Genomic DNA, 26,087 nt, shown 5'->3' with positions numbered 1-26,087 from the left:
TGTTCCGTTTAGGGAGAAGTCCACTAAGTACTTCCTCAATGGATCAGGGGGCACTCACTGCTACGTGGCCTCCAAGCCCATCCCCCAGCTTTCCCTCATGGCCTGGTCTAAGAGAACACTCAGGGAACAGAAGCTAAGGGATACGAATAGAATCCAGGTGCTGCTGTCAGTTTGAGGAACATCCCCACACTCAGAATACCAGAACACATCTTCGTGTGTGTGCTGGATGTAGGGAAACAGTCAAAGCATCTTTCAGGGGGCACATTTATTCCATGGTTGTGGGTTGTAGGTTAAAAACCCACATCCCATGGATAGGCTCTCGCTTATACTTGGTTTAGAGCCCAACCCCCACTTTCCCCCACTCTCCAGCCTAGGCATGCCATCAGGGAAGACAAGCTAAGGGATTCTTTTAGAACCCAGGCGCTGCTGTCATTTGGAGGAGCCTCCCCACAATCAGGATACCTGAGCACGTCTCCGTGTGTGTGCTGGAGGTGGGGAAACAGATTCCACGCATCTTTATGGGGCACAGGTGTTCCAAGGTTGGGGAAGTAGTTTAATACCCTCCACTACCCACAGAGATGTACTCGCTAATACTTGGCTTTAGAGCCCATCCCCACAATCGCTTACTGCTAGGCCTAGGAAAACACTTAGGGAAGTCAAGCGAAGGGATTCTATTACAACCCAGGTGCTGCTGTCTGTTGGAGGAACCTCCCCACACTCACAACCCCAGAACACTTCTTCCTGTGTGTGCTGGACGTGGGGAAACATAGCACACGCATTTTTCAGGGGTCACAGTAATTCCCAAGTTGTGGGTTGTAGTTTAAACATCTCCACTACCCATGGAGAGGCACACGCTAATACTTAGTTTTAGATCCCAAATCCCACTTTCAACCACACACTGGCCTAGGCAAACCATCAGGGAAGACAAGCAAAGGGATTCTATTCAAACCAAGACGCTGATGTCAGTTGGAGGAACTACCCCACCCTCAGGATACTGGAACCCAACCTTCTGTGGTGGGGAGATTTGAAGCCCCACTCCACGCAGATGAATGGGTGCTCAGGTGTTTCCCTTTATGGAGAATTCATCTAAATACTTCCTCAGTCCATCGGGGACACTCGCTACTATTTGGCCTCAAAGCCCAACCCCCAGGTTTCTCTCAGAGTCAGTCCTAGGGAAACACTCAGGGATTACAAGCTAAGGGATTCTATTAGAACCCAGCCGCTTCTGTCACCTGAAATTGCCAGCCCACACTCAGGATAGCAGAAAACTTCTTCATGTGTGTTCTGGTGGTGGGGATACAGAGTCCACGCTTTTTTCAAGGAGCACAGGTATTCCCATGTTGTGGGCTTTTGGTTAATAACCTCCAAATCCCATGGAGAAGCACTCGCTAATACTTGGATTTAGAGCCCAACCCACCCTTTCCCCAGCACTCCGTATCAGGCAACCAAACAGGGTAGACAAGTTAAGCGATTTTATAAGAACCAAGGCCCTGCTCTCAGTTGGAGGAGGCTGCCCACTCTCAGGATAACTGTGCAAGTGTTCGTGTGTGTGCTGGAGGTGTGGAAACAGACTCCACGGATCTTTATGGGGGCACAGGTGTTCCCAGGTTAGGGATGTAGTTTAAACACCTCCACAAACCATAGAGAGGTCATCGCAAATACTTGGTTTTGGAGCCCAAACCACACTTTCCCCCGCACTCCCGCCTAGGCTTTCCATCAGGGAAGACAAGCAAAGGAATTCAATTAGAACCCAGGCGCTGCTGTCAGTTGGAGGAACTTCCCTGCACTCAGAATTCCAGAACACATTCTTAGGTGTGGGAGAGATGTGCAGCCCCACTGCACCCAGATGAATGGAGGAAAAGGTGTTCCGTTTAGGGAGAAGTCCTCTAAGTACTTCCTCAATGGATCAGGGGGCACTCACTGCTACGTGGCCTCCAAGCCCATCCCCCAGCTTTCCCTCATGGCCTGGTCTAAGAGAACACTCAGGGAACAGAAGCTAAGGGATACGAATAGAATCCAGGTGCTGCTGTCAGTTTGAGGAACATCCCCACACTCAGAATACCAGAACACATCTTCGTGTGTGTGCTGGATGTAGGGAAACAGTCAAAGCATCTTTCAGGGGGCACATTTATTCCATGGTTGTGGGTTGTAGGTTAAAAACCCACATCCCATGGATAGGCTCTCGCTTATACTTGGTTTAGAGCCCAACCCCCACTTTCCCCCACTCTCCAGCCTAGGCATGCCATCAGGGAAGACAAGCTAAGGGATTCTTTTAGAACCCAGGCGCTGCTGTCATTTGGAGGAGCCTCCCCACAATCAGGATACCTGAGCACGTCTCCGTGTGTGTGCTGGAGGTGGGGAAACAGATTCCACGCATCTTTATGGGGCACAGGTGTTCCAAGGTTGGGGAAGTAGTTTAATACCCTCCACTACCCACAGAGATGCACTCGCTAATACTTGGCTTTAGAGCCCATCCCCACCATCACTTACTGCTAGGCCTAGGAAAACACTTAGGGAAGTCAAGCGAAGGGATTCTATTACAACCCAGGTGCTGCTGTCTGTTGGAGGAACCTCCCCACACTCACAACCCCAGAACACTTCTTCCTGTGTGTGCTGGGCGTGGGGAAACATAGCACACGCATTTTTCAGGGGTCACAGTAATTCCCAAGTTGTGGGTTGTAGTTTAAACATCTCCACTACCCATGGAGAGGCACACGCTAATACTTAGTTTTAGATCCCAAATCCCACTTTCAACCACACACTGGCCTAGGCAAACCATCAGGGAAGACAAGCAAAGGGATTCTATTCAAACCAAGACGCTGATGTCAGTTGGAGGAACTACCCCACCCTCAGGATACTGGAACCCAACCTTGTGTGGTGGGGAGATTTGAAGCCCCACTCCACGCAGATGAATGGGTGCTCAGGTGTTTCCCTTTATGGAGAATTCATCTAAATACTTCCTCAGTCCATCGGGGACACTCGCTACTATTTGGCCTCAAAGCCCAACCCCCAGGTTTCTCTCAGAGTCAGTCCTAGGGAAACACTCAGGGATTACAAGCTAAGGGATTCTATTAGAACCCAGCCGCTTCTGTCACCTGAAATTGCCAGCCCACACTCAGGATAGCAGAAAACTTCTTCATGTGTGTTCTGGTGGTGGGGATACAGAGTCCACGCTTTTTTCAAGGAGCACAGGTATTCCCATGTTGTGGGCTTTTGGTTAATAACCTCCAAATCCCATGGAGAAGCACTCGCTAATACTTGGATTTAGAGCCCAACCCACCCTTTCCCCAGCACTCCGTATCAGGCAACCAAACAGGGTAGACAAGTTAAGCGATTTTATAAGAACCAAGGCCCTGCTCTCAGTTGGAGGAGGCTGCCCACTCTCAGGATAACTGTGCAAGTGTTCGTGTGTGTGCTGGAGATGTGGAAACAGACTCCACGGATCTTTATGGGGGCACAGGTGTTCCCAGGTTAGGGATGTAGTTTAAACACCTCCACAAACCATAGAGAGGTCATCGCAAATACTTGGTTTTGGAGCCCAAACCACACTTTCCCCCGCACTCCCGCCTAGGCTTTCCATCAGGGAAGACAAGCAAAGGGATTCAATTAGAACCCAGGCGCTGCTGTCAGTTGGAGGAACTTCCCTGCACTCAGAATTCCAGAACACATTCTTAGGTGTGGGAGAGATGTGCAGCCCCACTGCACCCAGATGAATGCAGGAAAAGGTGTTCCCTTTAGGGAGAAGTCCTCTAAGTACTTCCTCAATGGATCAGGGGGCACTCACTGCTACGTGGCCTCCAAGCCCAACCCCCAGCTTTCCCTCATGGCCTGGCCTAAGAGAACACTCAGGGAACAGAAGCTAAGGGATACTAATTGAATCCAGGTGCTGCTGTCAGTTTGAGGAACTTCCCCACACTCAGAATACAAGACCACATCTTCCTGTGTGTGCTGGATGTAGGGAAACAGTCAAAGCATCTTTCAGGGGGCACATTTATTCCATGGTTGTGGGTTGTAGGTTAAAAACCCACATCCCATGGATAGGCTCTCGTTTATACTTGGTTTAGAGCCCAACCCCCGCTTTCCCCCACTCTCCAGCCTAGACATGCCATCAGGGAAGACAAGCTAAGGGATTCTTTTAGAACCCAGGCGCTGCTGTCATTTGGAGGAGCCTCCCCACAATCAGGATACCTGAGCACGTCTCCGTGTGTGTGCTGGAGGTGGGGAAACAGATTCCACGCATCTTTATGGGGCACAGGTTTTCCAAGGTTGGGGAAGTAGTTTAAAACCCTCCACTACCCACAGAGATGCACTCGCTAATACTTGGCTTTAGAGCCCATCCCCCACCATCGCTTAATACTAGGCCTAGGAAAACACTTAGGGAAGGCAAGCGAAGGGATTGTATTACAACCCAGGTGCTGCTGTCTGTTGGAGGAACCTCCCCACACTCACAACCCCAGAACACTTCTTCCTGTGTGTGCTGGACGTGGGGAAACATAGCACACGCATTTTTCAGGGGTCACAGTAATTCCCAAGTTGTGGGTTGTAGTTTAAACATCTCCACTACCCATGGAGAGGCACACGCTAATACTTAGTTTTAGATCCCAAATCCCACTTTCAACCACACACTGGCCTAGGCAAACCATCAGGGAAGACAAGCAAAGGGATTCTATTCAAACCAAGACGCTGATGTCAGTTGGAGGAACTACCCCACCCTCAGGATACTGGAACCCAACCTTGTGTGGTGGGGAGATTTGAAGCCCCACTCCACGCAGATGAATGGGTGCTCAGGTGTTTCCCTTTATGGAGAATTCATCTAAATACTTCCTCAGTCCATCGGGGACACTCGCTACTATTTGGCCTCAAAGCCCAACCCCCAGGTTTCTCTCAGAGTCAGTCCTAGGGAAACACTCAGGGATTACAAGCTAAGGGATTCTATTAGAACCCAGCCGCTTCTGTCACCTGAAATTGCCAGCCCACACTCAGGAGAGCAGAAAATTTCTTCATGTGTGTTCTGGTGGTGGGGATACAGAGTCCACGCTTTTTTCAAGGAGCACAGGTATTCCCATGTTGTGGGCTTTTGGTTAATAACCTCCAAATCCCATGGAGAAGCACTCGCTAATACTTGGATTTAGAGCCCAACCCACCCTTTCCCCAGCACTCCGTATCAGGCAACCAAACAGGGTAGACAAGTTAAGCGATTTTATAAGAACCAAGGCCCTGCTCTCAGTTGGAGGAGGCTGCCCACTCTCAGGATAACTGTGCAAGTGTTCGTGTGTGTGCTGGAGGTGTGGAAACAGACTCCACGGATCTTTATGGGGGCACAGGTGTTCCCAGGTTAGGGATGTAGTTTAAACACCTCCACAAACCATAGAGAGGTCATCGCAAATACTTGGTTTTGGAGCCCAAACCACACTTTCCCCCGCACTCCCGTCTAGGCTTTCCATCAGGGAAGACAAGCAAAGGAATTCAATTAGCACCCAGGTGCTGCTGTCAGTTGGAGGAACTTCCCTGCACTCAGAATTCCAGAACACATTCTTAGGTGTGGGAGAGATGTGCAGCCCCACTGCACCCAGATGAATGCAGAAAAAGGTGTTCCGTTTAGGGAGAAGTCCTCTAAGTACTTCCTCAATGGATCAGGGGGCACTCACTGCTACGTGGCCTCCAAGCCCAACCCCCAGCTTTCCCTCATGGCCTGGTCTAAGAGAACACTCAGGGAACAGAAGCTAAGGGATACGAATAGAATCCAGGTGCTGCTGTCAGTTTGAGGAACATCCCCACACTCAGAATACCAGAACACATCTTCGTGTGTGTGCTGGATGTAGGGAAACAGTCAAAGCATCTTTCAGGGGGCACATTTATTCCATGGTTGTGGGTTGTAGGTTAAAAACCCACATCCCATGGATAGGCTCTCGCTTATACTTGTTTTAGAGCCCAACCCCCACTTTCCCCCACTCTCCAGCCTAGGCATGCCATCAGGGAAGACAAGCTAAGGGATTCTTTTAGAACCCAGGCGCTGCTGTCATTTGGAGGAGCCTCCCCACAATCAGGATACCTGAGCACGTCTCCGTGTGTGTGCTGGAGGTGGGGAAACAGATTCCACGCATCTTTATGGGGCACAGGTGTTCCAAGGTTGGGGAAGTAGTTTAAAACCCTCCACTACCCACAGAGATGCACTCGCTAATACTTGGCTTTAGAGCCCATCCCCCACCATCGCTTACTGCTAGGCCTAGGAAAACACTTAGGGAAGTCAAGCGAAGGGATTCTATTACAACCCAGGTGCTGCTGTCTGTTGGAGGAACCTCCCCACACTCACAACCCCAGAACACTTCTTCCTGTGTGTGCTGGACGTGGGGAAACATAGCACACGCATTTTTCAGGGGTCACAGTAATTCCCAAGTTGTGGGTTGTAGTTTAAACATCTCCACTACCCATGGAGAGGCACACGCTAATACTTAGTTTTAGATCCCAAATCCCACTTTCAACCACACACTGGCCTAGGCAAACCATCAGGGAAGACAAGCAAAGGGATTCTATTCAAACCAAGACGCTGATGTCAGTTGGAGGAACTACCCCACCCTCAGGATACTGGAACCCAACCTTGTGTGGTGGGGAGATTTGAAGCCCCACTCCACGCAGATGAATGGGTGCTCAGGTGTTTCCCTTTATGGAGAATTCATCTAAATACTTCCTCAGTCCATCGGGGACACTCGCTACTATTTGGCCTCAAAGCCCAACCCCCAGGTTTCTCTCAGAGTCAGTCCTAGGGAAACACTCAGGGATTACAAGCTAAGGGATTCTATTAGAACCCAGCCGCTTCTGTCACCTGAAATTGCCAGCCCACACTCAGGATAGCAGAAAACTTCTTCATGTGTGTTCTGGTGGTGGGGATGCAGAGTCCACGCTTTTTTCAAGGAGCACAGGTATTCCCATGTTGTGGGCTTTTGGTTAATAACCTCCAAATCCCATGGAGAAGCACTCGCTAATACTTGGATTTAGAGCCCAACCCACCCTTTCCCCAGCACTCCGTATCAGGCAACCAAACAGGGTAGACAAGTTAAGCGATTTTATAAGAACCAAGGCCCTGCTCTCAGTTGGAGGAGGCTGCCCACTCTCAGGATAACTGTGCAAGTGTTCGTGTGTGTGCTGGAGGTGTGGAAACAGACTCCACGGATCTTTATGGGGGCACAGGTGTTCCCAGGTTAGGGATGTAGTTTAAACACCTCCACAAACCATAGAGAGGTCATCGCAAATACTTGGTTTTGGAGCCCAAACCACACTTTCCCCCGCACTCCCGCCTAGGCTTTCCATCAGGGAAGACAAGCAAAGGAATTCAATTAGAACCCAGGTGCTGCTGTCAGTTGGAGGAACGTCCCTGCACTCAGAATTCCAGAACACATTCTTAGGTGTGGGAGAGATGTGCAGCCCCACTGCACCCAGATGAATGCAGAAAAAGGTGTTCCGTTTAGGGAGAAGTCCTCTAAGTACTTCCTCAATGGATCAGGGGGCACTCACTGCTACGTGGCCTCCAAGCCCAACCCCCAGCTTTCCCTCATGGCCTGGTCTAAGAGAACACTCAGGGAACAGAAGCTAAGGGATACGAATAGAATCCAGGTGCTGCTGTCAGTTTGAGGAACATCCCCACACTCAGAATACCAGAAAACATCTTCGTGTGTGTGCTGGATGTAGGGAAAGAGTCAAAGCATCTTTCAGGGGGCACATTTATTCCATGGTTGTGGGTTGTAGGTTAAAAACCCACATCCCATGGATAGGCTCTCGCTTATACTTGGTTTAGAGCCCAACCCCCACTTTCCCCCACTCTCCAGCCTAGGCATGCCATCAGGGAAGACAAGCTAAGGGATTCTTTTAGAACCCAGGCGCTGCTGTCATTTGGAGGAGCCTCCCCACAATCAGGATACCTGAGCACGTCTCCGTGTGTGTGCTGGAGGTGGGGAAACAGATTCCACGCATCTTTATGGGGTACAGGTGTCCCAAGGTTGGGGAAGTAGTTTAAAACCCTCCACTACCCACAGAGATGCACTCGCTAATACTTGGCTTTAGAGCCCATCCCCCACCATCGCTTACTGCTAGGCCTAGGAAAACACTTAGGGAAGTCAAGCGAAGGGATTCTATTACAACCCAGGTGCTGCTGTCTGTTGGAGGAACCTCCCCACACTCACAACCCCAGAACACTTCTTCCTGTGTGTGCTGGACGTGGGGAAACATAGCACACGCATTTTTCAGGGGTCACAGTAATTCCCAAGTTGTGGGTTGTAGTTTAAACATCTCCACTACCCATGGAGAGGCACACGCTAATACTTAGTTTTAGATCCCAAATCCCACTTTCAACCACACACTGGCCTAGGCAAACCATCAGGGAAGACAAGCAAAGGGATTCTATTCAAACCAAGACGCTGATGTCAGTTGGAGGAACTACCCCACCCTCAGGATACTGGAACCCAACCTTGTGTGGTGGGGAGATTTGAAGCCCCACTCCACGCAGATGAATGGGTGCTCAGGTGTTTCCCTTTATGGAGAATTCATCTAAATACTTCCTCAGTCCATCGGGGACACTCGCTACTATTTGGCCTCAAAGCCCAACCCCCAGGTTTCTCTCAGAGTCAGTCCTAGGGAAACACTCAGGGATTACAAGCTAAGGGATTCTATTAGAACCCAGCCGCTTCTGTCACCTGAAATTGCCAGCCCACACTCAGGATAGCAGAAAACTTCTTCATGTGTGTTCTGGTGGTGGGGATACAGAGTCCACGCTTTTTTCAAGGAGCACAGGTATTCCCATGTTGTGGGCTTTTGGTTAATAACCTCCAAATCCCATGGAGAAGCACTCACTAATACTTGGATTTAGAGCCCAACCCACCCTTTCCCCAGCACTCCGTATCAGGCAACCAAACAGGGTAGACAAGTTAAGCGATTTTATAAGAACCAAGGCCCTGCTCTCAGTTGGAGGAGGCTGCCCACTCTCAGGATAACTGTGCAACTGTTCGTGTGTGTGCTGGAGGTGTGGAAACAGACTCCACGGATCTTTATGGGGGCACAGGTGTTCCCAGGTTAGGGATGTAGTTTAAACACCTCCACAAACCATAGAGAGGTCATCGCAAATACTTGGTTTTGGAGCCCAAACCACACTTTCCCCCGCACTCCCGTCTAGGCTTTCCATCAGGGAAGACAAGCAAAGGAATTCAATTAGCACCCAGGTGCTGCTGTCAGTTGGAGGAACTTCCCTGCACTCAGAATTCCAGAACACATTCTTAGGTGTGGGAGAGATGTGCAGCCCCACTGCACCCAGATGAATGCAGAAAAAGGTGTTCCGTTTAGGGAGAAGTCCTCTAAGTACTTCCTCAATGGATCAGGGGGCACTCACTGCTACGTGGCCTCCAAGCCCAACCCCCAGCTTTCCCTCATGGCCTGGTCTAAGAGAACACTCAGGGAACAGAAGCTAAGGGATACGAATATAATCCAGGTGCTGCTGTCAGTTTGAGGAACATCCCCACACTCAGAATACAAGAACACATCTTCGTGTGTGTGCTGGATGTAGGGAAACAGTCAAAGCATCTTTCAGGGGGCACATTTATTACATGGTTGTGGGTTGTAGGTTAAAAACCCACATCCCATTGATAGGCTCAGGCTTATACTTGTTTTAGAGCCCAACCCCCACTTTCCCCCACTCTCCAGCATAGGCATGCCATCAGGGAATACAAGCTAAGGGATTCTTTTAGAACCAAGGCGCTGCTGTCATTTGGAGGAGCCTCCCCACAATCAGGATACCTGAGCACGTCTCCGTGTGTGTGCTGGAGGTGGGGAAACAGATTCCACGCATCTTTATGGGGCACAGGTGTTCCAAGGTTGGGGAAGTAGTTTAAAACCCTCCACTACCCACAGAGATGCACTCGCTAATACTTGGCTTTAGAGCCCATCCCCCACCATCGCTTAGTGCTAGGCCTAGGAAAACACTTAGGGAAGTCAAGCTAAGGGATTCTATTACAACCCAGGTGCTGCTGTCTGTTGGAGGAACCTCCCCACACTCACAACCCCAGAACACTTCTTCATGTGTGTGCTGGACGTGGGGAAACATAGCACACGCATTTTTCAGGGGTCACAGTAATTCCCAAGTTGTGGGTTGTAGTTTAAACATCTCCTCTACCCATGGAGAGGCACACGCTAATACTTAGTTTTAGATCCCAAATCCCACTTTCAACCACACACTGGCCTAGGCAAACCATCAGGGAAGACAAGCAAAGGGATTCTATTCAAACCAAGACGCTGATGTCAGTTGGAGGAACTACCCCACCCTCAAGATACTGGAACCCAACCTTGTGTGGTGGGGAGATTTGAAGCCCCACTCCACGCAGATGAATGGGTGCTCAGGTGTTTCCCTTTATGGAGAATTCATCTAAATACTTCCTCAGTCCATCGGGGACACTCGCTACTATTTGGCCTCAAAGCCCAACCCCCAGGTTTCTCTCAGAGTCAGTCCTAGGGAAACACTCAGGGATTACAAGCTAAGGGATTCTATTAGAACCCAGCCGCTTCTGTCACCTGAAATTGCCAGCCCACACTCAGGATAGCAGAAAACTTCTTCATGTGTGTTCTGGTGGTGGGGATGCAGAGTCCACGCTTTTTTCAAGGAGCACAGGTATTCCCATGTTGTGGGCTTTTGGTTAATAACCTCCAAATCCCATGGAGAAGCACTCGCTAATACTTGGATTTAGAGCCCAACCCACCCTTTCCCCAGCACTCCGTATCAGGCAACCAAACAGGGTAGACAAGTTAAGCGATTTTATAAGAACCAAGGCCCTGCTCTCAGTTGGAGGAGGCTGCCCACTCTCAGGATAACTGTGCAAGTGTTCGTGTGTGTGCTGGAGGTGTGGAAACAGACTCCACGGATCTTTATGGGGGCACAGGTGTTCCCAGGTTAGGGATGTAGTTTAAACACCTCCACAAACCATAGAGAGGTCATCGCAAATACTTGGTTTTGGAGCCCAAACCACACTTTCCCCCGCACTCCCGCCTAGGCTTTCCATCAGGGAAGACAAGCAAAGGAATTCAATTAGAACCCAGGTGCTGCTGTCAGTTGGAGGAACTTCCCTGCACTCAGAATTCCAGGACACATTCTTAGGTGTGGGAGAGATGTGCAGCCCCACTGCACCCAGATGAATGGAGGAAAAGGTGTTCCGTTTAGGGAGAAGTCCTCTAAGTACTTCCTCAATGGATCAGGGGGCACTCACTGCTACGTGGCCTCCAAGCCCAACCCCCAGCTTTCCCTCATGGCCTGGTCTAAGAGAACACTCAGGGAACAGAAGCTAAGGGATACGAATAGAATCCAGGTGCTGCTGTCAGTTTGAGGAACATCCCCACACTCAGAATACCAGAAAACATCTTCGTGTGTGTGCTGGATGTAGGGAAACAGTCAAAGCATCTTTCAGGGGGCACATTTATTCCATGGTTGTGGGTTGTAGGTTAAAAACCCACATCCCATGGATAGGCTCTCGCTTATACTTGTTTTAGAGCCCAACCCCCACTTTCCCCCACACTCCAGCCTAGGCATGCCATCAGGGAAGACAAGCTAAGGGATTCTTTTAGAACCCAGGCGCTGCTGTCATTTGGAGGAGCCTCCCCACAATCAGGATACCTGAGCACATCTCCGTGTGTGTGCTGGAGGTGGGGAAACAGATTCCACGCATCTTTATGGGGCACAGGTGTTCCAAGTTTGGGGAAGTAGTTTAAAACCCTCCACTACCCACAGAGATGCACTCGCTAATACTTGGCTTTAGAGCCCATCCCCCACCATCGCTTAGTGCTAGGCCTAGGAAAACACTTAGGGAAGTCAAGCTAAGGGATTCTATTACAACCCAGGTGCTGCTGTCTGTTGGAGGAACCTCCCCACACTCACAACCCCAGAACACTTCTTCCTGTGTGTGCTGGACGTGGGGAAACATAGCACACGCATTTTTCAGGGGTCACAGTAATTCCCAAGTTGTGGGTTATAGTTTAAACATCTCCACTACCCATGGAGAGGCACACGCTAATACTTAGTTTTAGATCCCAAATCCCACTTTCAACCACACACTGGCCTAGGCAAACCATCAGGGAAGACAAGCAAAGGGATTCTATTCAAACCAAGACGCTGATGTCAGTTGGAGGAACTACCCCACCCTCAGGATACTGGAACCCAACCTTGTGTGGTGGGGAGATTTGAAGCCCCACTCCACGCAGATGAATGGGTGCTCAGGTGTTTCCCTTTATGGAGAATTCATCTAAATACTTCCTCAGTCCATCATTGACACTCGCTACTATTTGGCCTCAAAGCCCAACCCCCAGGTTTCTCTCGGAGTCAGTCCTGGGGAAACACTCAGGGATTACAAGCTAAGGGATTCTATTAGAACCCAGCCGCTTCTGTCACCTGAAATTGCCAGCCCACACTCAGGATAGCAGAAAACTTCTTCATGTGTGTTCTGGTGGTGGGGATACAGAGTCCACGCTTTTTTCAAGGAGCACAGGTATTCCCATGTTGTGGGCTTTTGGTTAATAACCTCCAAATCCCATGGAGAAGCACTCGCTAATACTTGGATTTAGAGCCCAACCCACCCTTTCCCCAGCACTCCGTATCAGGCAACCAAACAGGGTAGACAAGTTAAGCGATTTTATAAGAACCAAGGCCCTGCTCTCAGTTGGAGGAGGCTGCCCACTCTCAGGATAACTGTGCAAGTGTTCGTGTGTGTGCTGGAGGTGTGGAAACAGACTCCACGGATCTTTATGGGGGCACAGGTGTTCCCAGGTTAGGGATGTAGTTTAAACACCTCCACAAACCATAGAGAGGTCATCGCAAATACTTGGTTTTGGAGCCCAAACCACACTTTCCCCCGCACTCCCGCCTAGGCTTTCCATCAGGGAAGACAAGCAAAGGAATTCAATTAGAACCCAGGCGCTGCTGTCAGTTGGAGGAACTTCCCTGCACTCAGAATTCCAGAACACATTCTTAGGTGTGGGAGAGGTGTGCAGCCCCACTGCACCCAGATGAATGGAGGAAAAGGTGTTCCGTTTAGGGAGAAGTCCTCTAAGTACTTCCTCAATGGATCAGGGGGCACTCACTGCTACGTGGCCTCCAAGCCCATCCCCCAGCTTTCCCTCATGGCCTGGTCTAAGAGAACACTCAGGGAACAGAAGCTAAGGGATACGAATAGAATCCAGGTGCTGCTGTCAGTTTGAGGAACATCCCCACACTCAGAATACCAGAACACATCTTCGTGTGTGTGCTGGATGTAGGGAAACAGTCAAAGCATCTTTCAGGGGGCACATTTATTCCATGGTTGTGGGTTGTAGGTTAAAAACCCACATCCCATGGATAGGCTCTCGCTTATACTTGGTTTAGAGCCCAACCCCCACTTTCCCCCACTCTCCAGCCTAGGCATGCCATCAGGGAAGACAAGCTAAGGGATTCTTTTAGAACCCAGGCGCTGCTGTCATTTGGAGGAGCCTCCCCACAATCAGGATACCTGAGCACGTCTCCGTGTGTGTGCTGGAGGTGGGGAAACAGATTCCACGCATCTTTATGGGGCACAGGTGTCCCAAGGTTGGGGAAGTAGTTTAAAACCCTCCACTACCCACAGAGATGCACTCGCTAATACTTGGCTTTAGAGCCCATCCCCCACCATCGCTTACTGCTAGGCCTAGGAAAACACTTAGGGAAGTCAAGCGAAGGGATTCTATTACAACCCAGGTGCTGCTGTCTGTTGGAGGAACCTCCCCACACTCACAACCCCAGAACACTTCTTCCTGTGTGTGCTGGACGTGGGGAAACATAGCACACGCATTTTTCAGGGGTCACAGTAATTCCCAAGTTGTGGGTTGTAGTTTAAACATCTCCACTACCCATGGAGAGGCACACGCTAATACTTAGTTTTAGATCCCAAATCCCACTTTCAACCACACACTGGCCTAGGCAAACCATCAGGGAAGACAAGCAAAGGGATTCTATACAAACCAAGACGCTGATGTCAGTTGGAGGAACTACCCCACCCTCAGGATACTGGAACCCAACCTTGTGTGGTGGGGAGATTTGAAGCCCCACTCCACGCAGATGAATGGGTGCTCAGGTGTTTCCCTTTATGGAGAATTCATCTAAATACTTCCTCAGTCCATCGAGGACACTCGCTACTATTTGGCCTCAAAGCCCAACCCCCAGGTTTCTCTCAGAGTCAGTCCTAGGGAAACACTCAGGGATTACAAGCTAAGGGATTCTATTAGAACCCAGCCGCTTCTGTCACCTGAAATTGCCAGCCCACACTCAGGATAGCAGAAAACTTCTTCATGTGTGTTCTGGTGGTGGGGATACAGAGTCCACGCTTTTTTCAAGGAGCACAGGTATTCCCATGTTGTGGGCTTTTGGTTAATAACCTCCAAATCCCATGGAGAAGCACTCACTAATACTTGGATTTAGAGCCCAACCCACCCTTTCCCCAGCACTCCGTATCAGGCAACCAAACAGGGTAGACAAGTTAAGCGATTTTATAAGAACCAAGGCCCTGCTCTCAGTTGGAGGAGGCTGCCCACTCTCAGGATAACTGTGCAAGTGTTCGTGTGTGTGCTGGAGGTGTGGAAACAGACTCCACGGATCTTTATGGGGGCACAGGTGTTCCCAGGTTAGGGATGTAGTTTAAACACCTCCACAAACCATAGAGAGGTCATCGCAAATACTTGTTTTTGGAGCCCAAACCACACTTTCCCCCGCACTCCCGTCTAGGCTTTCCATCAGGGAAGACAAGCAAAGAATTCAATTAGCACCCAGGTGCTGCTGTCAGTTGGAGGAACTTCCCTGCACTCAGAATTCCAGAACACATTCTTAGGTGTGGGAGAGATGTGCAGCCCCACTGCACCCAGATGAATGGAGGAAAAGGTGTTCCGTTTAGGGAGAAGTCCTCTAAGTACTTCCTCAATGGATCAGGGGGCACTCACTGCTACGTGGCCTCCAAGCCCAACCCCCAGCTTTCCCTCATGGCCTGGTCTAAGAGAACACTCAGGGAACAGAAGCTAAGGGATACGAATAGAATCCAGGTGCTGCTGTCAGTTTGAGGAACATCCCCACACTCAGAATACCAGAACACATCTTCGTGTGTGTGCTGGATGTAGGGAAACAGTCAAAGCATCTTTCAGGGGGCACATTTATTCCATGGTTGTGGGTTGTAGGTTAAAAACCCACATCCCATTGATAGGCTCTGGCTTATACTTGTTTTAGAGCCCAACCCCCACTTTCCCCCACTCTCCAGCCTAGGCATGCCATCAGGGAAGACAAGCTAAGGGATTCTTTTAGAACCAAGGCGCTGCTGTCATTTGGAGGAGCCTCCCCACAATCAGGATACCTGAGCACGTCTCCGTGTGTGTGCTGGAGGTGGGGAAACAGATTCCACGCATCTTTATGGGGCACAGGTGTTCCAAGGTTGGGGAAGTAGTTTAAAACCCTCCACTACCCACAGAGATGCACTCGCTAATACTTGGCTTTAGAGCCCATCCCCCACCATCGCTTAGTGCTAGGCCTAGGAAAACACTTAGGGAAGTCAAGCTAAGGGATTCTATTACAACCCAGGTGCTGCTGTCTGTTGGAGGAACCTCCCCACACTCACAACCCCAGAACACTTCTTCATGTGTGTGCTGGACGTGGGGAAACATAGCACACGCATTTTTCAGGGGTCACAGTAATTCCCAAGTTGTGGGTTGTAGTTTAAACATCTCCTCTACCCATGGAGAGGCACACGCTAATACTTAGTTTTAGATCCCAAATCCCACTTTCAACCACACACTGGCCTAGGCAAACCATCAGGGAAGACAAGCAAAGGGATTCTATTCAAACCAAGACGCTGATGTCAGTTGGAGGAACTACCCCACCCTCAGGATACTGGAACCCAACCTTGTGTGGTGGGGAGATTTGAAGCCCCACTCCACGCAGATGAATGGGTGCTCAGGTGTTTCCCTTTATGGAGAATTCATCTAAATACTTCCTCAGTCCATCATTGACACTCGCTACTATTTGGCCTCAAAGCCCAACCCCCAGGTTTCTCTCAGAGTCACTCCTAGGGATACACTCAGGGATTACAAGCTAAGGGATTCTATTAGAACCCAGCCGCTTCTGTCACCTGAAATTGCCAGCCCACACTCAGGATAGCAGAAAACTTCTTCATGTGTGTTCTGGTGGTGGGGATACAGAGTCCACGCTTTTTTCAAGGAGCACAGGTATTCCCATGTTGTGGGCTTTTGGTTAATAACCTCCAAATCCCATGGAGAAGCACTCGCTAATACTTGGATTTAGAGCCCAACCCACCCTTTCCCCAGCACTCCGTATCAGGCAACCAAACAGGGTAGACAAGTTAAGCGATTTTATAAGAACCAAGGCCCTGCTCTCAGTTGGAGGAGGCTGCCCACTCTCAGGATAACTGTGCAAGTGTTCGTGTGTGTGCTGGAGGTGTGGAAACAGACTCCACGGATCCTTATGGGGGCACAGGTGTTCCCAGGTTAGGGATGTAGTTTAAACACCTCCACAAACCATAGAGAGGTCATCGCCAATACTTGGTTTTGGAGCCCAAACCACACTTTCCCCCGCACTCCCGCCTAGGCTTTCCATCAGGGAAGACAAGCAAAGGAATTCAATTAGAACCCAGGCGCTGCTGTCAGTTGGAGGAACTTCCCTGCACTCAGAATTCCAGAACACATTCTTAGGTGTGGGAGAGATGTGCAGCCCCACTGCACCCAGATGAATGCAGAAAAAGTGTTCCGTTTAGGGAGAAGTCCTCTAAGTACTTCCTCAATGGATCAGGGGCACTCACTGCTACGTGGTCTCCAAGCCCATCCCCCAGCTTTCCCTCATGGCCTGGTCTAAGAGAACACTCAGGGAACAGAAGCTAATGGATACGAATAGAATCCAGGTGCTGCTGTCAGTTTGAGGAACATCCCCACACTCAGAATACCAGAACACATCTCCGTGTGTGTGCTGGATGTAGGGAAACAGTCAAAGCATCTTTCAGGGGGCACATTTATTCCATGGTTGTGGGTTGTAGATTAAAAACCCACATCCCATGGATAGGCTCTCGCTTATACTTGGTTTAGAGCCCAACCCCCACTTTCCCCCACTCTCCAGCCTAGGCATGCCATCAGGGAAGACAAGCTAAGGGATTCTTTTAGAACCCAGGCGCTGCTGTCATTTGGAGGAGCCTCCCCACAATCAGGATACCTGAGCACGTCTCCGTGTGTGTGCTGGAGGTGGGGAAACAGATTCCACGCATCTTTATGGGGCACAGGTGTTCCAAGGTTGGGGAAGTAGTTTAAAACCCTCCACTACCCACAGAGATGCACTCGCTAATACTTGGCTTTAGAGCCCATCCCCCACCATCGCTTACTGCTAGGCCTAGGAAAACACTTAGGGAAGTCAAGCTAAGGGATTCTATTACAACCCAGGTGCTGCTGTCTGTTGGAGGAACCTCCCCACACTCACAACCCCAGAACACTTCTTCCTGTGTGTGCTGGACGTGGGGAAACATAGCACACGCATTTTTCAGGGGTCACAGTAATTCCCAAGTTGTGGGTTATAGTTTAAACATCTCCACTACCCATGGAGAGGCACACGCTAATACTTAGTTTTAGATCCCAAATCCCACTTTCAACCACACACTGGCCTAGGCAAACCATCAGGGAAGACAAGCAAAGGGATTCTATTCAAACCAAGACGCTGATGTCAGTTGGAGGAACTACCCCTCCCTCAAGATACTGGAACACAACCTTGTGTGGTGGGGAGATTTGAAGCCCCACTCCACGCAGATGAATGGGTGCTCAGGTGTTTCCCTTTATGGAGAATTCATCTAAATACTTCCTCAGTCCATCATTGACACTCGCTACTATTTGGCCTCAAAGCCCAACCCCCAGGTTTCTCTCAGAGTCAGTCCTAGGGATACACTCAGGGATTACAAGCTAAGGGATTCTATTAGAACCCAGCCGCTTCTGTCACCTGAAATTGCCAGCCCACACTCAGGATAGCAGAAAACTTCTTCATGTGTGTTCTGGTGGTGGGGATACAGAGTCCACGCTTTTTTCAAGGAGCACAGGTATTCCCATGTTGTGGGCTTTTGGTTAATAACCTCCAAATCCCATGGAGAAGCACTCGCTAATACTTGGATTTAGAGCCCAACCCACCCTTTCCCCAGCACTCCGTATCAGGCAACCAAACAGGGTAGACAAGTTAAGCGATTTTATAAGAACCAAGGCCCTGCTCTCAGTTGGAGGAGGCTGCCCACTCTCAGGATAACTGTGCAAGTGTTCGTGTGTGTGCTGGAGGTGTGGAAACAGACTCCACGGATCTTTATGGGGGCACAGGTGTTCCCAGGTTAGGGATGTAGTTTAAACACCTCCACAAACCATAGAGAGGTCATCGCAAATACTTGGTTTTGGAGCCCAAACCACACTTTCCCCCGCACTCCCGCCTAGGCTTTCCATCAGGGAAGACAAGCAAAGGAATTCAATTAGAACCCAGGCGCTGCTGTCAGTTGGAGGAACTTCCCTGCACTCAGAATTCCAGAACACATTCTTAGGTGTGGGAGAGATGTGCAGCCCCACTGCACCCAGATGAATGCAGAAAAAGGTGTTCCGTATAGGGAGAAGTCCTCTAAGTACTTCCTCAATGGATCAGGGGGCACTCACTGCTACGTGGCCTCCAAGCCCAACCCCCAGCTTTCCCTCCTGGCCTGGTCTAAGAGAACACTCAGGGAACAGAAGCTAAGGGATACTAATAGAATCCAGGTGCTGCTGTCAGTTTGAGGAACATCCCCACACTCTGAATACCAGAAAACATCTTCGTGTGTGTGCTGGATGTAGGGAAACAGTCAAAGCATCTTTCAGGGGGCACATTTATTCCATGGTTGTGGGTTGTAGGTTAAAAACCCACATCCCATTGATAGGCTCTAGCTTATACTTGTTTTAGAGCCCAACCCCCACTTTCCCCCACTCTCCAGCCTAGGCATGCCATCAGGGAAGACAAGCTAAGGGATTCTTTTAGAACCCAGGCGCTGCTGTCATTTGGAGGAGCCTCCCCACAATCAGGATACCTGAGCACGTCTCCGTGTGTGTGCTGGAGGTGGGGAAACAGATTCCACGCATCTTTATGGGGCACAGGTGTTCCAAGGTTGGGGAAGTAGTTTAAAACCCTCCACTACCCACAGAGATGCACTCGCTAATACTTGGCTTTAGAGCCCATCCCCCACCATCGCTTAGTGCTAGGCCTAGGAAAACACTTAGGGAAGTCAAGCGAAGGGATTCTATTACAACCCAGGTGCTGCTGTCTGTTGGAGGAACCTCCCCAAACTCACAACCCCAGAACACTTCTTCCTGTGTGTGCTGGACGTGGGGAAACATAGCACACGCATTTTTCAGGGGTCACAGTAATTCCCAAGTTGTGGGTTATAGTTTAAACATCTCCACTACCCATGGAGAGGCACACGCTAATACTTAGTTTTAGATCCCAAATCCCACTTTCAACCACACACTGGCCTAGGCAAAGCATCAGGGAAGACAAGCAAAGGGATTCTATTCAAACCAAGACGCTGATGTCAGTTGGAGGAACTACCCCACCCTCAGGATACTGGAACCCAACCTTGTGTGGTGGGGAGATTTGAAACCCCACTCCACGCAGATGAATGGGTGCTCAGGTGTTTCCCTTTATGGAGAATTCATCTAAATACTTCCTCAGTCCATCATTGACACTCGCTACTATTTGGCCTCAAAGCCCAACCCCCAGGTTTCTCTCAGAGTCACTCCTAGGGATACACTCAGGGATTACAAGCTAAGGGATTCTATTAGAACCCAGCCGCTTCTGTCACCTGAAATTGCCAGCCCACACTCAGGATAGCAGAAAACTTCTTCATGTGTGTTCTGGTGGTGGGGATACAGAGTCCACGCTTTTTTCAAGGAGCACAGGTATTCCCATGTTGTGGGCTTTTGGTTAATAACCTCCAAATCCCATGGAGAAGCACTCGCTAATACTTGGATTTAGAGCCCAACCCACCCTTTCCCCAGCACTCCGTATCAGGCAACCAAACAGGGTAGACAAGTTAAGCGATTTTATAAGAACCAAGGCCCTGCTCTCAGTTGGAGGAGGCTGCCCACTCTCAGGATAACTGTGCAAGTGTTCGTGTGTGTGCTGGAGGTGTGGAAACAGACTCCACGGATCCTTATGGGGGCACAGGTGTTCCCAGGTTAGGGATGTAGTTTAAACACCTCCACAAACCATAGAGAGGTCATCGCCAATACTTGGTTTTGGAGCCCAAACCACACTTTCCCCCGCACTCCCGCCTAGGCTTTCCATCAGGGAAGACAAGCAAAGGAATTCAATTAGAACCCAGGCGCTGCTGTCAGTTGGAGGAACTTCCCTGCACTCAGAATTCCAGAACACATTCTTAGGTGTGGGAGAGATGTGCAGCCCCACTGCACCCAGATGAATGCAGAAAAAGTGTTCCGTTTAGGGAGAAGTCCTCTAAGTACTTCCTCAATGGATCAGGGGCACTCACTGCTACGTGGTCTCCAAGCCCATCCCCCAGCTTTCCCTCATGGCCTGGTCTAAGAGAACACTCAGGGAACAGAAGCTAATGGATACGAATAGAATCCAGGTGCTGCTGTCACTTTGAGGAACATCCCCACACTCAGAATACCAGAACACATCTCCGTGTGTGTGCTGGATGTAGGGAAACAGTCAAAGCATCTTTCAGGGGGCACATTTATTCCATGGTTGTGGGTTGTAGATTAAAAACCCACATCCCATGGATAGGCTCTCGCTTATACTTGGTTTAGAGCCCAACCCCCACTTTCCCCCACTCTCCAGCCTAGGCATGCCATCAGGGAAGACAAGCTAAGGGATTCTTTTAGAACCCAGGCGCTGCTGTCATTTGGAGGAGCCTCCCCACAATCAGGATACCTGAGCACGTCTCCGTGTGTGTGCTGGAGGTGGGGAAACAGATTCCACGCATCTTTATGGGGCACAGGTGTTCCAAGGTTGGGGAAGTAGTTTAAAACCCTCCACTACCCACAGAGATGCACTCGCTAATACTTGGCTTTAGAGCCCATCCCCCACCATCGCTTACTGCTAGGCCTAGGAAAACACTTAGGGAAGTCAAGCTAAGGGATTCTATTACAACCCAGGTGCTGCTGTCTGTTGGAGGAACCTCCCCACACTCACAACCCCAGAACACTTCTTCCTGTGTGTGCTGGACGTGGGGAAACATAGCACACGCATTTTTCAGGGGTCACAGTAATTCCCAAGTTGTGGGTTATAGTTTAAACATCTCCACTACCCATGGAGAGGCACACGCTAATACTTAGTTTTAGATCCCAAATCCCACTTTCAACCACACACTGGCCTAGGCAAACCATCAGGGAAGACAAGCAAAGGGATTCTATTCAAACCAAGACGCTGATGTCAGTTGGAGGAACTACCCCACCCTCAAGATACTGGAACCCAACCTTGTGTGGTGGGGAGATTTGAAGCCCCACTCCACGCAGATGAATGGGTGCTCAGGTGTTTCCCTTTATGGAGAATTCATCTAAATACTTCCTCAGTCCATCATTGACACTCGCTACTATTTGGCCTCAAAGCCCAACCCCCAGGTTTCTCTCAGAGTCAGTCCTAGGGATACACTCAGGGATTACAAGCTAAGGGATTCTATTAGAACCCAGCCGCTTCTGTCACCTGAAATTGCCAGCCCACACTCAGGATAGCAGAAAACTTCTTCATGTGTGTTCTGGTGGTGGGGATACAGAGTCCACGCTTTTTTCAAGGAGCACAGGTATTCCCATGTTGTGGGCTTTTGGTTAATAACCTCCAAATCCCATGGAGAAGCACTCGCTAATACTTGGATTTAGAGCCCAACCCACCCTTTCCCCAGCACTCCGTATCAGGCAACCAAACAGGGTAGACAAGTTAAGCGATTTTATAAGAACCAAGGCCCTGCTCTCAGTTGGAGGAGGCTGCCCACTCTCAGGATAACTGTGCAAGTGTTCGTGTGTGTGCTGGAGGTGTGGAAACAGACTCCACGGATCTTTATGGGGGCACAGGTGTTCCCAGGTTAGGGATGTAGTTTAAACACCTCCACAAACCATAGAGAGGTCATCGCAAATACTTGGTTTTGGAGCCCAAACCACACTTTCCCCCGCACTCCCGCCTAGGCTTTCCATCAGGGAAGACAAGCAAAGGAATTCAATTAGAACCCAGGCGCTGCTGTCAGTTGGAGGAACTTCCCTGCACTCAGAATTCCAGAACACATTCTTAGGTGTGGGAGAGATGTGCAGCCCCACTGCACCCAGATGAATGCAGAAAAAGGTGTTCCGTTTAGGGAGAAGTCCTCTAAGTACTTCCTCAATGGATCAGGGGGCACTCACTGCTACGTGGCCTCCAAGCCCAACCCCCAGCTTTCCCTCCTGGCCTGGTCTAAGAGAACACTCAGGGAACAGAAGCTAAGGGATACTAATAGAATCCAGGTGCTGCTGTCAGTTTGAGGAACATCCCCACACTCTGAATACCAGAAAACATCTTCGTGTGTGTGCTGGATGTAGGGAAACAGTCAAAGCATCTTTCAGGGGGCACATTTATTCCATGGTTGTGGGTTGTAGGTTAAAAACCCACATCCCATTGATAGGCTCTAGCTTATACTTGTTTTAGAGCCCAACCCCCACTTTCCCCCACTCTCCAGCCTAGGCATGCCATCAGGGAAGACAAGCTAAGGGATTCTTTTAGAACCCAGGCGCTGCTGTCATTTGGAGGAGCCTCCCCACAATCAGGATACCTGAGCACGTCTCCGTGTGTGTGCTGGAGGTGGGGAAACAGATTCCACGCATCTTTATGGGGCACAGGTGTTCCAAGGTTGGGGAAGTAGTTTAAAACCCTCCACTACCCACAGAGATGCACTCGCTAATACTTGGCTTTAGAGCCCATCCCCCACCATCGCTTAGTGCTAGGCCTAGGAAAACACTTAGGGAAGTCAAGCTAAGGGATTCTATTACAACCCAGGTGCTGCTGTCTGTTGGAGGAACCTCCCCAAACTCACAACCCCAGAACACTTCTTCCTGTGTGTGCTGGACGTGGGGAAACATAGCACACGCATTTTTCAGGGGTCACAGTAATTCCCAAGTTGTGGGTTATAGTTTAAACATCTCCACTACCCATGGAGAGGCACACGCTAATACTTAGTTTTAGATCCCAAATCCCACTTTCAACCACACACTGGCCTAGGCAAAGCATCAGGGAAGACAAGCAAAGGGATTCTATTCAAACCAAGACGCTGATGTCAGTTGGAGGAACTACCCCACCCTCAGGATACTGGAACCCAACCTTGTGTGGTGGGGAGATTTGAAGCCCCACTCCACGCAGATGAATGGGTGCTCAGGTGTTTCCCTTTATGGAGAATTCATCTAAATACTTCCTCAGTCCATCGGGGACACTCGCTACTATTTGGCCTCAAAGCCCAACCCCCAGGTTTCTCTCAGAGTCAGTCCTAGGGAAACACTCAGGGATTACAAGCTAAGGGATTCTATTAGAACCCAGCCGCTTCTGTCACCTGAAATTGCCAGCCCACACTCAGGATAGCAGAAAACTTCTTCATGTGTGTTCTGGTGGTGGGGATACAGAGTCCACGCTTTTTTCAAGGAGCACAGGTATTCCCATGTTGTGGGCTTTTGGTTAATAACCTCCAAATCCCATGGAGAAGCACTCGCTAATACTTGGATTTAGAGCCCAACCCACCCTTTCCCCAGCACTCCGTATCAGGCAACCAAACAGGGTAGACAAGTTAAGCGATTTTATAAGAACCAAGGCCCTGCTCTCAGTTGGAGGAGGCTGCCCACTCTCAGGATAACTGTGCAAGTGTTCGTGTGTGTGCTGGAGGTGTGGAAACAGACTCCACGGATCTTTATGGGGGCACAGGTGTTCCCAGGTTAGGGATGTAGTTTAAACAACTCCACAAACCATAGAGAGGTCATCGCAAATACTTGGTTTTGGAGCCCAAACCACACTTTCCCCCGCACTCCCGCCTAGGCTTTCCATCAGGGAAGACAAGCAAAGGAATTCAATTAGAACCCAGGCGCTGCTGTCAGTTGGAGGAACTTCCCTGCACTCAGAATTCCAGAACACATTCTTAGGTGTGGGAGAGATGTGCAGCCCCACTGCACCCAGATGAATGCAGAAAAAGGTGTTCCGATTAGGGAGAAGTCCTCTAAGTACTTCCTCAATGGATCAGGGGGCACTCACTGCTACGTGGCCTCCAAGCCCAACCCCCAGCTTTCCCTCATGGCCTGGTCTAAGAGAACACTCAGGGAACAGAAGCTAATGGATACGAATAGAATCCAGGTGCTGCTGTCAGTTTGAGGAACATCCCCACACTCAGAATACCAGAACACATCTTCGTGTGTGTGCTGGATGTAGGGAATCAGTCAAAGCATCTTTCAGGGGGCACATTTATTCCATGGTTGTGGGTTGTAGGTTAAAAACCCACATCCCATGGATAGGCTCTCGCTTATACTTGGTTTAGAGCCCAACCCCCACTTTCCCCCACTCTCCAGCCTCGGCATGCCATCAGGGAAGACAAGCTAGGGGATTCTTTTAGAACCCAGGCGCTGCTGTCATTTGGAGGAGCCTCCCCACAATCAGGATACCTGAGCACGTCTCCGTGTGTGTGCTGGAGGTGGGGAAACAGATTCCACGCATCTTTATGGGGCACAGGTGTTCCAAGGTTGGGGAAGTAGTTTAAAACCCTCCACTACCCACAGAGATGCACTCGCTAATACTTGGCTTTAGAGCCCATCCCCCACCATCGCTTACTGCTAGGCCTAGGAAAACACTTAGGGAAGTCAAGCGAAGGGATTCTATTACAACCCAGGTGCTGCTGTCTGTTGGAGGAACCTCCCCACACTCACAACCCCAGAACACTTCTTCCTGTGTGTGCTGGACGTGGGGAAACATAGCACACGCATTTTTCAGGGGTCACAGTAATTCCCAAGTTGTGGGTTATAGTTTAAACATCTCCACTACCCATGGAGAGGCACACGCTAATACTTAGTTTTAGATCCCAAATCCCACTTTCAACCACACACTGGCCTAGGCAAACCATCAGGAAAGTCAAGCAAAGGGATTCTATTCAAACCAAGACGCTGATGTCAGTTGAAGGAACTACCCCACCCTCAGGATACTGGAACCCAACCTTGTGTGGTGGGGAGATTTGAAGCCCCACTCCACGCAGATGAATGGGTGCTCAGGTGTTTCCCTTTATGGAGAATTCATCTAAATACTTCCTCAGTCCATCGGGGACACTCGCTACTATTTGGCCTCAAAACCCAACCCCCAGGTTTCTCTCAGAGTCAGTCCTAGGGATACACTCAGGGATTACAAGCTAAGGGATTCTATTAGAACCCAGCCGCTTCTGTCACCTGAAATTGCCAGCCCACACTCAGGATAGCAGAAAACTTCTTCATGTGTGTTCTGGTGGTGGGGATACAGAGTCCACGCTTTTTTCAAGGAGCACAGGTATTCCCATGTTGTGGGCTTTTGGTTAATAACCTCCAAATCCCATGGAGAAGCACTCGCTAATACTTGGATTTAGAGCCCAACCCACCCTTTCCCCAGCACTCCGTATCAGGCAACCAAACAGGGTAGACAAGTTAAGCGATTTTATAAGAACCAAGGCCCTGCTCTCAGTTGGAGGAGGCTGCCCACTCTCAGGATAACTGTGCAAGTGTTCGTGTGTGTGCTGGAGGTGTGGAAACAGACTCCACGGATCTTTATGGGGGCACAGGTGTTCCCAGGTTAGGGATGTAGTTTAAACACCTCCACAAACCATAGAGAGGTCATCGCCAATACTTGGTTTTGGAGCCCAAACCACACTTTCCCCCGCACTCCCGCCTAGGCTTTCCATCAGGGAAGACAAGCAAAGGAATTCAATTAGAACCCAGGCGCTGCTGTCAGTTGGAGGAACTTCCCTGCACTCAGAATTCCAGAACACATTCTTAGGTGTGGGAGAGGTGTGCAGCCCCACTGCACCCAGATGAATGGAGGAAAA

This window comes from Vicugna pacos, chromosome 18, assembly GCF_048564905.1.
Source record: "Vicugna pacos chromosome 18, VicPac4, whole genome shotgun sequence".
NCBI lineage: Eukaryota > Metazoa > Chordata > Mammalia > Artiodactyla > Camelidae > Vicugna > Vicugna pacos.
The sequence above is the reverse complement of the archived record's forward strand: the minus strand, read 5'-3'. Positions refer to the sequence as shown.